Source organism: Phacochoerus africanus, chromosome 15 (genome assembly GCF_016906955.1).
Source record: "Phacochoerus africanus isolate WHEZ1 chromosome 15, ROS_Pafr_v1, whole genome shotgun sequence".
Taxonomy (NCBI): domain Eukaryota; kingdom Metazoa; phylum Chordata; class Mammalia; order Artiodactyla; family Suidae; genus Phacochoerus; species Phacochoerus africanus.
The window spans coordinates 93267655-93280951 of record NC_062558.1 but is presented as its reverse complement, the minus strand read 5'-3'; the positions used below and the strand labels follow the sequence as shown (position 1 = coordinate 93280951).

The window sequence follows — 13297 nt, the reverse complement described above, 5'->3', positions numbered from 1 at the left end:
CTGTACAACATACTGTCAGGCCTCGTGTGGCATTGTTCGTCTACTTTCCCTCTGCCAACATCCAGATGACAACACCTTTACCTCTTCCAGTGTCTCAGATGGTCTGGGTTCCTGTGGGTATTCTCACTCCTATCAACCAAGTAGTTCACTAAGTCCTGTCTTATTCAAATTACCCAATAGCAACCCTCCTGCCCTGACTTAACCCAACTTTTTAGTCCAAATTCAACTGCACACTTCACCATTCACACCTGATTTGACTTTCATTAGTTTCTATTGTACTCAGCTGATCTTGCTTTGGTGATGCTGATGGCTTTCTACCTATTAACATGGAGATAATGTCACTACCTCTAGATGACCTCTATCTAAAACACCCTCTATTATTAAAAGAGCCACACTGTTTACAAGACAGCAGTTAAAGTGAGGTCGCTCTCATAAATCATAAATCTCCAGTATTTTCTTTTGTTACCAGTGACATATTTGTGGCATGCCAGCAATGACCCAGGACTAAGCCCGCAGAGCATGAGCAGCTGTAGTAGTCACCATATGCTCCTGGCACCCTACCCTCTAGGTTATGGTAGGGCTTAATTAAGCAAATGAAAAGAAAGGTACTTGCAGCTGGAAAAGCATGGACAAATTCATCACCCTCATGTGTTCTCATCTAGTACTTCTATTTAAATAGCCCTTTAGTCTTGCTCATATTTCTTTTTTATTTTTTCTGTTCAACTTCATCATCACAGAATTTCATTTGATTTTCATAGTATGATATTTCCTCTAATGATGCAATACCGTGTTGCTCAGAATTTTTATGCACAAGTCTACCATTTTACAAATAGCAGAGGTTGTGTTTGTGTGGGGGTAAAGGGTAGACAGGAACTCTGTATTTTCCACTCAGTTTTACTATGAATCTAAAACTGTTCTAAAAAAAATAAAGTCATTAAAAAAAAGTCAGCCCAATTCTCATAAGGACAAAAGCACCACAGGATATCTGATGTTAACACCATTCAAACCTCATCAACTGCACCCTGCAGGGAAAGCACTAACCTCAGGAACACGGCCTGATGGTTAACCACAGGGGTGATTATCCAACAGGCTAAGCGAGTCAAGAGAGTGTGATGACTGGACAGGTGCCCAGGAGTGAAACGCGCACACACTTACCGTGCTGACTCGGCATACAGGCTCCCTAGGATCAGTCTCTGAGTCTGGGCCATGGACAGGCAGACGTGGCAAAGATGGAGACTTCTGGGAGACAAGTCAGGCTGCCAGGGCCCTTCCTGCTGCTAAACAAAGCTGCTACTTCCCATGAAGGCAGACATCATGGACACTCCTTAGCCTTGTCCTCCAGGCCAGTGCTGAGAGACACCTGGAAGCTGTCACCCACCAAGGGCCTGTGTATCTTCCCAGAACAGGGTCAAAATGGTCTGGCTCAAACGACCTTCACTATTCTGTATCAAGAGTATAGCCCCAGGAACCGCTGGGCCAGGAGGATGGCCTGCTGGGCATGGGCAGCCCATGTCCACTTAGAGCTAGAGGTCCTGGTACCTGAGGTTAGGTGAGCAGAGTGAACTTCAGGGACACAGACTGAGTCACTTTGCTTTCAGGCTCCTCGAGAAGAGTCCCAGATCCAAGCGTGCAGGGACAGTCCAGGACACACAGTTCAGGAGTCCTGGGAGACACACCAACTCTCTGCATCCAACACACTCCAGGCGAGAGTTGCTTAAGGGGTTGCTAAGTCCCCTTAAGCCAGAATTCACCAGATTTCTGAACTTGTTACAGGCCTGACCAGGGCTGAAGGGGATGACAAGACTGCCAGGTGGGTCCAAGTCCCAGAAGGATAACAGGGCCATATGTGGTCTGACTGCTTCCACCCTGCACTGCAGGCAACTGCTGACCCAGAGAGATTGACTGGCTGGAGCTGCCAGGCCGAGTGGTCCGAGAGACTGAGGTAGGTGTGCTAAGGCCAAGGACGCTACGCAGGCGCAAAAGGCTCTGACTCAGCCCCAAGGCTTCTTGGGTTATATCCCTATGTTCCGGACTGTAGGAGTAAACCGGCCACAGGTGGGGGCTTGTTGGAAATACATAGGGCTGCCTGGGTTCATCCTGCAACTAATCAAGAGTTGCTAATTCCCCTAAAACCAGATCTCCCGCGAACTCCTTTGCCCGCTGACAAGAGACACCTGGATATCTACCTACACAGTGAGCCTGTGTATCTTCCCAGAGCAGCTTCCCTGTTTTGGAGGGGGAAAAGAGGAGATGGGAAGAGAGAGACGAGGAGTAGGGGTGTGTGGGGGAGAGAGAAAGAGAGAAACAAATCACCAGTTTTTATAGGCATTTGTAGGTATGGTTATTTTCTACATTTAATAATGTGAAAACTATTAGTGGAGCTGAGTGATTTGACTAATATCATACAGGAAGGAAGGGGAATTTACCCCAAGCCAATATGATGTTAAAATTTGATACTTTTATCCTCCCACTGATTCAATATCTATGGAGAATCTGCATGTCTCTGATCCTTTTCTAGATACTGTAGTCACAGGGGTGAACAAGACCTGTCCACAAAGGTTATGAGGAAATGGTGTAGGAGTCACACTAAAAGAAAACTATATATACATTGCAGAGAGAGATGATATAGATATAATTTACATGTAAATTATATAAATACATATGTACTACCTGAAAAACACATACCAATTTTTTTTTTCAGAAAACATTCAGGCTGGGCAGAAATTTAGCAGAAAGTGTGGCAGACCGCCTCAGACAGGTTAGTAAAGGAAAGGGTCCCTGAGGAATTTGCATTTTAAACTGAGACAGGAATGACAAAGAACCAGCCAGCTGAAGATCGGAGGAAGAACATCCCAGTTCAAAATTTCTAAGGTAGAAATGCAGTCAGTGTGCCCGAGCAACCAAAACAAGGACAGTATGACAGAATGACTGGGGCACAATGGAACAAGGAGTGAGAAGGGAGAGGCTAGGATGAGTCTGGAATAATTCCAAATGCAATGGAAAGAAGCCACTGGTGGTTTTCTACAGGTGATATTCCAGGTATTGTGTAGATAACAGACTGTAGGGAGGCATGCAGGAGGCAATCTAATTAGGGACTGATTAGGCTAATCTAAGAGGGAAATGAGAATAGTTTGAACTAAGGAGCTAACGGTTAAAAAAAATGGAATTAAAAGGTAAATTCTGGGTGTATAAATAGAGGCAGAGTTTACGGTCCTAGCTTCCTACTGAATGAACATCCTAAAAATCACTAGAGACAACAGCACTGTCACCTTCCATGAAATAGTTCCACTTTAGAAGATTCAATATCCTATTGAATTTTGGTTTGGGGTGGTACCCAGTCCTTAGGGAAATTATGTCCACATGTCAACACCATTATACTATTCGCTGCGTCCATCAGTGATGCCATAATATAATGGTAGAAATAAAATGAAATAAAACCTTAAAAACTGTAATTCTCTTAATAAACATATATTTTTAGTTCCTACCTGCATTGTTCTTATGGCCACACCTGCAGCATATGGAAGTTCCAGGGCCAGGGATTGAATCCAAGCCACAGCTACAATCTATGCCACAGCTGAGGCAATGCTGGATCCTTTAACCCACTGAACCAAACTGGGACTGAACCTAAGCCTCTGCAGCAACCCGAACCACTGCAGTCAGATTCTCAATTCATTGCCCAAGAGGAACTCTTCTCCTTGCATTTTATTCCATGATTTTAAATAAAAAAGTAAGACTCAGAAACCAAACTATCCTTCTTTAAAACTACCTGCCTAAGTGCATTTTGTAATACATGAGAGTTCTATAAATCTCATTAAGTTATACAAGTAAGAAAGAATGAAGAACGCTGTCTCCTTATTCCAGAGTGTTTACTGGGGTCCCATTGTCCTTTACAGGTGCTTAGTGAAGTTTAAGCAAAGTGATTCCCAAGAAAGTGAGAAACTGTCAGTAAAATTTTGAATTTAAACCAGGACATTAAATGGTTTTATAACTCTCAGGAAAAACATATCCATAGATAAAGTTCCTATCATCATATTTATATAAATGTAATTAGCGAGATCCTATAAAATCATAATTTATATTGAAGATTTTGGCATTCTTCTTTCACTACTAAGACTAGTGAAGTGGGGTCAACAATTACTCTCAACATATCCAAATTTCATGTAGAGTTTCCATTTTCATATATTAAAAATCGTGTTCATACAGATGGCCCAAAAGTACATAAAAAATTGCTCAACCCTGCTAATTATTAGAGAAATGCAAATCAGAATGACAATGAGGAATCACCTCACATCAGAAATAGAACTACATATGATCCAATGATCCCACTTCTCAGCATATATCCAGAGAAAACCATAATTCAAAGAGATACATGCACCCCAGTGTTCACTGCAACACTATTAACAATAGCCAAAACATGGCAGCAACCTAAATGTCCTTCAGCAGAGGACTGGATAAAGAGGATGTAGTACATATATGCAATGGAATGGTATTCAGACATAAAAAGAACAAAATAAGGCCATTTGCAGCAACATGGATAGACTCAGAGATTATCATAATAAGTGCAGTCAAACAAAGGCAAATATTACATCATTTAAATGTGAAATTTTTAAAAAATGATACAAATGAACTTACAAAACAGAAACAGACTCATAGACTTTGAAAACAAATCCATGGCTACCAAAGAGGAAGGTGAGATATGGGTGGATTTGGGATTTGATGAACACTTTTGTATATGGAATGAATAATCAATGAGGACCTGCAGTGTAGCACAGGGAAATCTACTCAATATTATCTGATAGCCTATATGGAAATGCATGTGTATATATGGCTGAATCACTTTGCTGTATAGCAGAAATTAATACAATACTGTAAATCAACTATACTTCAATAAGATTTTACAAATAAGTAAATAAAAGCCACATTTACTGAAATGTACTTAAAATTTTTTACTTATTCTGCTTTCTTTGTTCTTCTTATAGTCATTTATCCTACAGAATATCTGCAGTTCTATTCCCTAGTTGCTTGGCCTTGTGACATGGGTGGGTGATTTATAAACATTTATTATTAATGAGCAGTTTGTTCTTTGTGTTTCTATTCCTCACTTTCTTCTGAAACTTGTACAATTCTTGATTTGAGAAATTTTGAGCTGATTAAGACTTATATGTTTATTTACCTCGTCTCCCAAAATACAACTCAAGTTTAATAACATGTATGCCTCCTGTATACTTGGGAGATACCCAGAAAAACTGACTAGCCCAAGCCACCCTAATAAAGATGTTGGGAGGGTGTGGGGAAATCTATTAATGGGAGGTTACCAGGAAAAGCACAGTAACAGGTAACAAGGGTATGGTTGTTCTGTAGATTTAAGTCAGTGCCTTCCCCATGGGTAAGAGATTCTAGAGGTTTGTGGTACAGTGAGGGAGACATCCTTAGCCATAGAGATTTCCCTTATAAACATCCCTCTCTTTCTCTCTCTCTCTCTCTCTCTCTCTCTCACCCATGCCCACAGCATGTAGAAATTCCTGGGCCAGGGATCAAACCTGGCCTATAACAGCAACCCCAACCACTGCAGTGACAATGCTAGATCCTTAACCCACTGCGCCACAAGAGAAACTCCATAAATGTATGTGCCTCTTAGACTAACTTCTCAGTTTTCAGAGCTTCTCCAATGTCTGCTGCTTCCTTAAAGTAACAGTTTAAAATAGTCCTTATACCAAAAAGGCATATTTGGGGGCAGCAAATCCTATACCCCTTCACTCTCAAGTCTTGATCTACATAAAGTAGAGCTGTAAGGAAAGAAGATCATAGCACTCCCCAATGAGTAGGAGAAATTCGGGTTCTAAATATTTCACTTTGAATCATAGAAAAAACACATCATACTATACATGAAAGAAGCAGACAGAGATCTGATTCAAATTCATATGAACTCTATCAGTCTACATTAGGATGTAGTTTGTCATGCTTTCTTTACCCACCCCTACATTAGCTACCACCTTTCAGACCACCACCACTTTTCATATCACTCTTTCTGTAAGAAAAAATAGTGAAAGTTAGTAGTTGCCTGCCTAATTGTTCCATTTGAATTATCTCTGCCTTTTATGGACTATTTTGTCACTCTATGGGCTATTTCATAATTCTGGGGAAATAGAGGTTAATTGCAGAAAACTGAGAGTAATGAAAATAATTCCTCTCTTCAGAAATGCAAATAGTACCTGGTGGGATGCAATTGTCACTATCTAGATACTAACCAGTTTTGTAAGTTTCATATCCATTTGTTAATTTATTTCAGTATTCCTAATTTGACTATAAATATGTAGTACTGAACAACTTATACTATTATAAATTCCCTCAATAATTAAGTGGTAGGTGAAAATTTTGACATGTCCATTTTATATTTGCATGAGTCATGATTTTATCCTACTTTTTTTTTTTTTTTTTGCCTTTTAGGGCTGAACGCAAAGCTTATGGAGGTTTCCAGGCTAGGGGTCGAATTGGAGCTACAGCTGCTGACCTACACCACAGCCACAGCAACATAGGATTCTGGCCACATCAGCGACCTATACCACAGGTCACAGCAACACCATATCCTTAACCCACTGAGCGAGGCCAGGGATCAAACCCACAACCTCATGGTTACTAGTCAGATTCATTTCCGCTGTGCCACAATGGGAACTCCATTTTATCCTACCTTCAATTCATCTTTTCTAATATTCTATCCACTGTAGGAATCCCCTCTGACACATTCTTGAGAGAGTCTTTGCTTCAGCCAAGTTCAACCAGAACTCAATGCCACACACTGAGCCATTCATTTTTACCCAACTCAGCTCATATTGAAAATTGAGTCAAATTTGTTTTCCCAAATTTTTATCCATTGATGTCAGTTCTCCTAAATAAAGAGAGATCTTAAGAAAGAGATTTCCTTTCCATATGACAACCATTCAAACATTCTGTTCAGTAAAGCAGTGTGGATAGAAAAAAACAAAGTTGCTTCATCCAACTATGTTAGGGTTAAGTCATAAGCTACTGCAGTAGCCCATGTCAATGCACCCTGAGGTGAAACCAAAGTGGAAAAATAGGATGTTTCCTGTGCTTTGGATAAAACAGGCCCCTAGATAATTAAGAGGCATATTTCAAGAAGAATTTCAATGACCTCAAATTCTTGCATCTTCCCATAAATAGAAAAGCACTAAAATCATTACCTTGAGAGATCTATTCTTTGTGATTAGCAATCATTTTTTACCAAGATGTATGCTTGACTATGTATTTCCTAGCTGTGAACTGAAGTTTGACACTTGCTATCAGCCTCTATATAGATTAAAGCATGAGCTGCTGCCAACCCACAGCACTCCCTGAGCAGATCTCAGGGTGCAGACTAGGAGTGAGGCAGTCTCTGCTCTGGGAAAACTGGAAGAACAGGTCTTCAGATAGATGTTTTTAGAAGATTTTATGAGCACACTTCTTGCATCTCTTCATAGCTAGAAAAACACTAAAACCCCTCATGGTGATGTCTGGTCCTCATGGCTAGTAGTAACCTTCATGAGACCAGCAGCAAACTTTGTAAAATATGTGCATGGCTGCATGTGCCTCCCCCTTCACCTTTACCACATATACACTGGTATTATTTTCCCCTGCCTATGAAATACCTCTGCCCAGGCTATTCTTTTTATAAACAAAAAGATGTCACAGTCATCTCTGAGTGCAGTCACTCTCGAGGATGAGCTCTGAGGGAACACAGGAAAGAAACAAAGAATACTGGCTGGGTAGGTGAGGTGCATATCAAAGGAGTTATTCCAATAAGCCCAGACCTTTACATCTTCCCACAGAAATCGGTTTTCTGTAAATCTGGTTTTGTATATATCTTTTGGTCTTACTACCCTCCCTTTGTTGCAAAAATTCCTATATATCCTAGCTCACCCCTCATCTCCTCAGAGCAGTTTCTCAGGGCTACCTGAGATGCTGTCTCCCAGTTTAAGACCTAATTTTTCCCCAAATAAAACTTATTTCTCAGCTTTCAGGTTGTGGGTTTTTTTTTTTTTTTTTGTCTTTTTGCCATTTCTTGGGCCGCTCCCGCGGCATATGGAGGTTCCCAGGCTAGGGGTCTAATCGGATCTGTAGCTGCCAGCCTACGCCAGAGCCACAGCAACACGGGATCTGAGCCGCGTCTGCGACCTACACCACAGCTCACGGCAACGCCGGATCCTTAACCCACTGAGCAAGGGCAGGGATCGAACCTGCAACCCCATGGTTCCTAGTCTGATTTGTTAACCACTGTGCCACGACGGGAACTCCAGGTTGTGCATTTTTTAAGTTGACACAGCCATAATAATATATATATATACTGGCCCCTTCCTTACCTCTTCAGAACAGTTCCTCAGAGCTATCGGAGCCAGCTTCTTCCCAGGCTATGGTCCTCAGTAAGCTCCCTGAATAAAAGTGAAACTCAAAGCTCTTACCTTGTGCATTTTTCTTTCTGTTGACAGTCTGCACTGGCTTCAAGATAGTTACTGAATACTTAAAATATAACTGGTCAAAATTGAGATGTCCTGTAAGTATAAAATGCACACCAACTTTCCACGCTTTCCTTGAAAGGTCCATACAGTGTTGTTCTGGATTCCCACTGTAACTTAAAGAGAAACTTTCACAATGTCTGGATGCTTTGATGTCCTGCAAATGAAGTAGGAGGATGTCCTCAAATTCCTTGCAGCAGGAACCCACTTAGGTGGCACCAACCTAGACTTCCAAATGGAACAATACAGCTGCAAAAGGAAAAGTGATGGCATCTACATCATAAATCTGAAGAGAACCTGGGAGAACCTTCTGTTGGCAGTTCGTGCCATTGTTGTCATTGAAAACCCAGCTGATGTCAGTGTCATATCTTCAAGGAATACTAGCCAGCAAGCTGCGCTGAAGTTTGCTACTGCCACTAGAGCCACTTCTATTCCTGGCCATTTCACTCCTGGAAACTTCACTAACCAAATCCAGGTAGCATTCTGGGAGCCAAGACTTCTGGTGGTTACTGATCCCAGGGCTGACTACCAGCCTCTCACAGAGGCCTCTTATATTAACCTACCCCCAACTGCTCTGTGTAATACAGACTCTCCTATGTATTATGTGGACATTGCCGTCTATTGCAACAACAAGGGAACTCACTCAGTGGGTCTGATGTGGTGGGTGCTGGCCCAGGAAGATCTGCACATGCATGGCACCATCTCCTATGACCACCACAGGAGGTCATGCCTGATCTCTACTGCTGCAGATATCCTAAAGAGACTGAAAAGGAAGAGCATGCAGCAGCTGAGGAGGAACTTCAGGGTAAACGGACCACTCCATCTCATGAGTTCACCACTACTCAACCTAAAGCAGCAGACTGGTCCAAAGGCATGCAAGTGCCCTCTGTGCCCATCCAGCAGTTCCCTACTGAAGACTGGAGTGCTCAGCCTGCCACTGAAAACTAGTCTGCAGCTCCCACTGCTCAGGCCACTGAATGGGTAGGAACCACTGAGTTGTTTTAAGCTATTCTTCCACAAAATCTTAAAATGGAAACAGGTTGATGGAAAATAAAGTTTCTTAAAAAAAAAAAAATCACCCAGATTTGGAACACTTAGTACAAAGTTTGTAAAATATCTCATTAATATTTTAATGGATTACATGTTGAAATAGTATTTTGAATATATTACATTAAGTAAAATACATTATTAAAGTTCATTTCATCTCTTTACTTTTTTTAATATGGTTGCTAGAAAATTTAAAACCACATATGTGGCTTGCATTTGTGGCTCTTTCATCCAGATGTATCTTCAGCTTCCTGAAATTTCAAAGAAAGTGCATGCCCAAGAGCAAACCCTATGGCATATGATATTTCTTTTTTTTTTTTTTTATTTTCCCACTGTACAGCAAGGGGGTCAAGTTATCCTTACAGCACATGAGATTTCTTTATCACTTGATTGAGACTTCCTCCAATAATAGAAATTTATACCACACTATATTTTAATAGGCAATTTTTTCACATAACTAGCTTATAACCCAGACAGTATCTAAATTATTTAAATTTTGCTCAGTGTGTGTATGTGTGTATGCATCTTATGAGAACCCAGAATTCAGAGTTCCCGTTTTGGCTCAGTAGAAATGAATCCAACTAGGAACCACGAGGTTGCAGTTTCAATCCCTTACCTCGCTTGGTGGGTTGAGGATCCTGCATTTCTGTAAGCTGTGGTGTAGGTCGCAGACGCAGCTCAGATCTGGCATTGCTGTGGCTGTGGTGTAGGCCAGCAGCTACAGCTCTGATTAGACCCCTAGCCTGGGAACCTCCCTATGCCATGGGTGTGGCCCTAAAAAGACAAAAGACAAAAACAAAAAAACAAAAAACAGAATTTGCTCCCCTCACTAAAGAATTTTAAGTAGTCCTGTTATCTTCTGTTATCTATAAATGCACAAAACTATTCTGTGACTTTCACCACTTCATAGGTCAGTAGTTCTCAATCAATGAGTTTTGCTACAACGTACTATGAAGTTTTCGTAAGTGTGCCACCAAAAATGTTGGTCACTAAAAATTTGCTTTTGCAATTAACAGGCTGAAAAAAATAGTTCTGTATACCTATCTGTCATATGGAGCACTGAGCTAAGAGGTCAGAACTGATAAAGCACATACACTTTTTCAAGTAGCACTCAAACATAAGGAATATCAAGCAAGCACCAGCGAACCAGAACATACAAAAATGTTGCCTCCTGTGTGCATATGAAAGTGAAAAGAAGCCCAAATATTCAACAACAGTTCTATTCAATAAGTCTACTCTAACCAGGAACTAGGAGAAAAGAGTGATCAAGAAAAAAGCCCAATAACTACTGGCTGTCAATTATTTAAGTCACACTATCAAAAATTCTAGATTTGAAAGTGTGCCGCAAGTATAAAAACATTGACAATTACTAATATATATTAAAATTGTAAAGAGAACCAGACTAGAATTATGGGATCCAGCACTAGAGATGGATCCATCTTCACTTCTTTTAGGAAGACACTGAACTTTAATTGCTATGCTGTCTGAGTATAAGTTAAGTCAATTCTATCCAAAGTAAACCTGTATGTTATTATCTTGTCCGTAATTGTATAATATGTAATCAAAGTATATCTACAGTATTTATCTCTTTAACCAGCCTATGACATTGTCTTTACTGAAATCAGGTTTAGCAATACCTTTAATAAGCCAATGTTGACTTTTAATGGTACTTTCTTTTATAGCTTTTCATAAACAATTTAATAATCAATTTAAATGTCTGGATCAACATAAACTTACATGCTTTAGTTTCTGGATCCAAATTTTCCTCTTTGAAATGTGAAATATTTATTCATTTATAAGCTTTTCATAGATTTCCAAAACAGTTTGGGGTAGTATAAAAAAGATGCCCTTTTGTGCCAAACTAGCTCTGGCTTTGGTACTATCCATAAAAATTTGAGCACGTTACTTTATCACTAGAGCTTCAGTATTGTCACAGTAAACTAAAAATAATGAAACTATTTGCTGGGTATTTGCAAGGAAAAACTGAAAAACCAGGCTGAAAGGCTTATGTTGGATCTAATACTTTTTTTTTAATTAATTTATTTATTTTTGTATTTTCCCACTGTACAGAAAGGGGATCAAGTTATCCTTACATGTATACATTACAATTACATTTTTCCCCTCCCTTTTTTCTGTTGCAATATGAGTATCTAGACAAAGTTCTCAATGCTATTCAGCAGGATCTCCTTGTAAATCTATTCTAAGTTAGTGTCTGATAAGCCCAAGCTCCTGATCCCTCCCACTCCCTCCCCCTCCCATCAGGCAGCCACAAGTCTCTTCTCCAAGTCCATGATTTTCTTTTCTGAGGAGATGTTCATTTGTGTTGGATACTAGATTCCAGTTATGAGTGATATCATATGGTATTTGTCTTTGTCTTTCTGGCTCATTTCACTCAGGATGAGATTCTCTAGTTCCATCCATGTTGCTGCAAATGGCATTATGTCATTCTTTTTATGGCTGAGTAGTATTCCATTGTGTATATATACCACTTCTTCCGAATCCAGTCATCTGTTGATGGACATTTGGGTTGTTTCCATGTCTTGGCTATTGTGAATACTGCTGCAATGAACATGCGGGTGCATGTGTCTCTTTTAAGTAGAGTTTTGTCCGGATAGATGCCCAAGAGTGGGATTGCGGGGTCATATGGAAGTTCTATGTGTAGATTTCTAAGGTATCTCCAAACTGTTCTCCATAGTGGCTGTACCAGTTGACATTCCCACCAACAGTGCAGGAGGGTTCCCTTTTCTCCACAGCCCCTCCAGCACTTGTTATTTGTGGACTTATTAATGATGGCCATTCTGACTGGTATGAGGTGATATCTCATGGTAGTTTTGATTTGCATTTCTCTTATAATCAGCGATGTTGAGCATTTTTTCATGTGTTTGCTGGCCATCTGTATATCTTCTTTGGAGAAGTGTCTCTTCAGGTCTTTTGCCCATTTTTCCATTGGTTGATTGGCTTTTTTGCTATTGGGTTGTATAAGTAGTTTATATATTCTAGAGATTAAGCCCTTGTCAGTTGCATTGTTTGAAACTATCTTCTCCCATTCTGAAAGTTGTCTTTTTGTTTTCTTCTTGGTTTCCTTTGCTGTGCAAAAGCTTTTCAGTTTGATGAGGTCCCATGGGTTTATTTTTGCTCTAATTTCTATTGCTTTGGGAGACTGACCTGAGAAAATATTCATGATGTTGATGTCAGAGAGTGTTTTGCCCCTGTTCTCTTCTAGGAGTTTGATGGTGTCCTGTCATATATTTAAGTCTTTCATCCATTTGGAGTTTATTTTTGTGCATGGTGTGAGGGTGTGTTCTAGTTTCATTGCTTTGCATGCAGCTGTCCAGGTTTCCCAGCAATGCTTGCTGAATAGACTTTCTTTTTCCCATTTTAGGCTCTTGCCTCCCTTGTCAAAGATGAATTGACCATAGGTGTCAGGGTTTATTTCCGGATTCTCTCTTCTGTTCCATTGGTCGGTCTGTCTGTTTTGATACCAGTCCCACACTGTTTTGATGACTGTGGCTTTGTAGTATTTCCTGAAGTCTGGGAGAGTGATGCCTCCTGCTTGGTTTTTGTTTCTCAGGATTGCTTTGGCGATTCTGGGTCTTTTGGGGTTCCATATAAATGTTTGGATTGTTTGTTCTAGTTCTGTGAAAAATGTCATGGGTAATCTGATAGGGATTGCCTTGAATCTGTAGATTGCTTTGGGTAGTGTGGCCATGTTTACAATATTGATTTTCCCAATCCAGGAACAT

At 40.3% G+C, this 13297-nt stretch overlaps 1 pseudogene; it reads left to right on the top strand.

The window, feature by feature from the left end:
• The first annotated feature begins 8643 nt into the window (after positions 1-8643).
• Positions 8644-9512, top strand: LOC125116983 (40S ribosomal protein SA-like; annotated as a pseudogene).
• The last annotated feature ends 3785 nt before the right edge of the window (positions 9513-13297 follow it).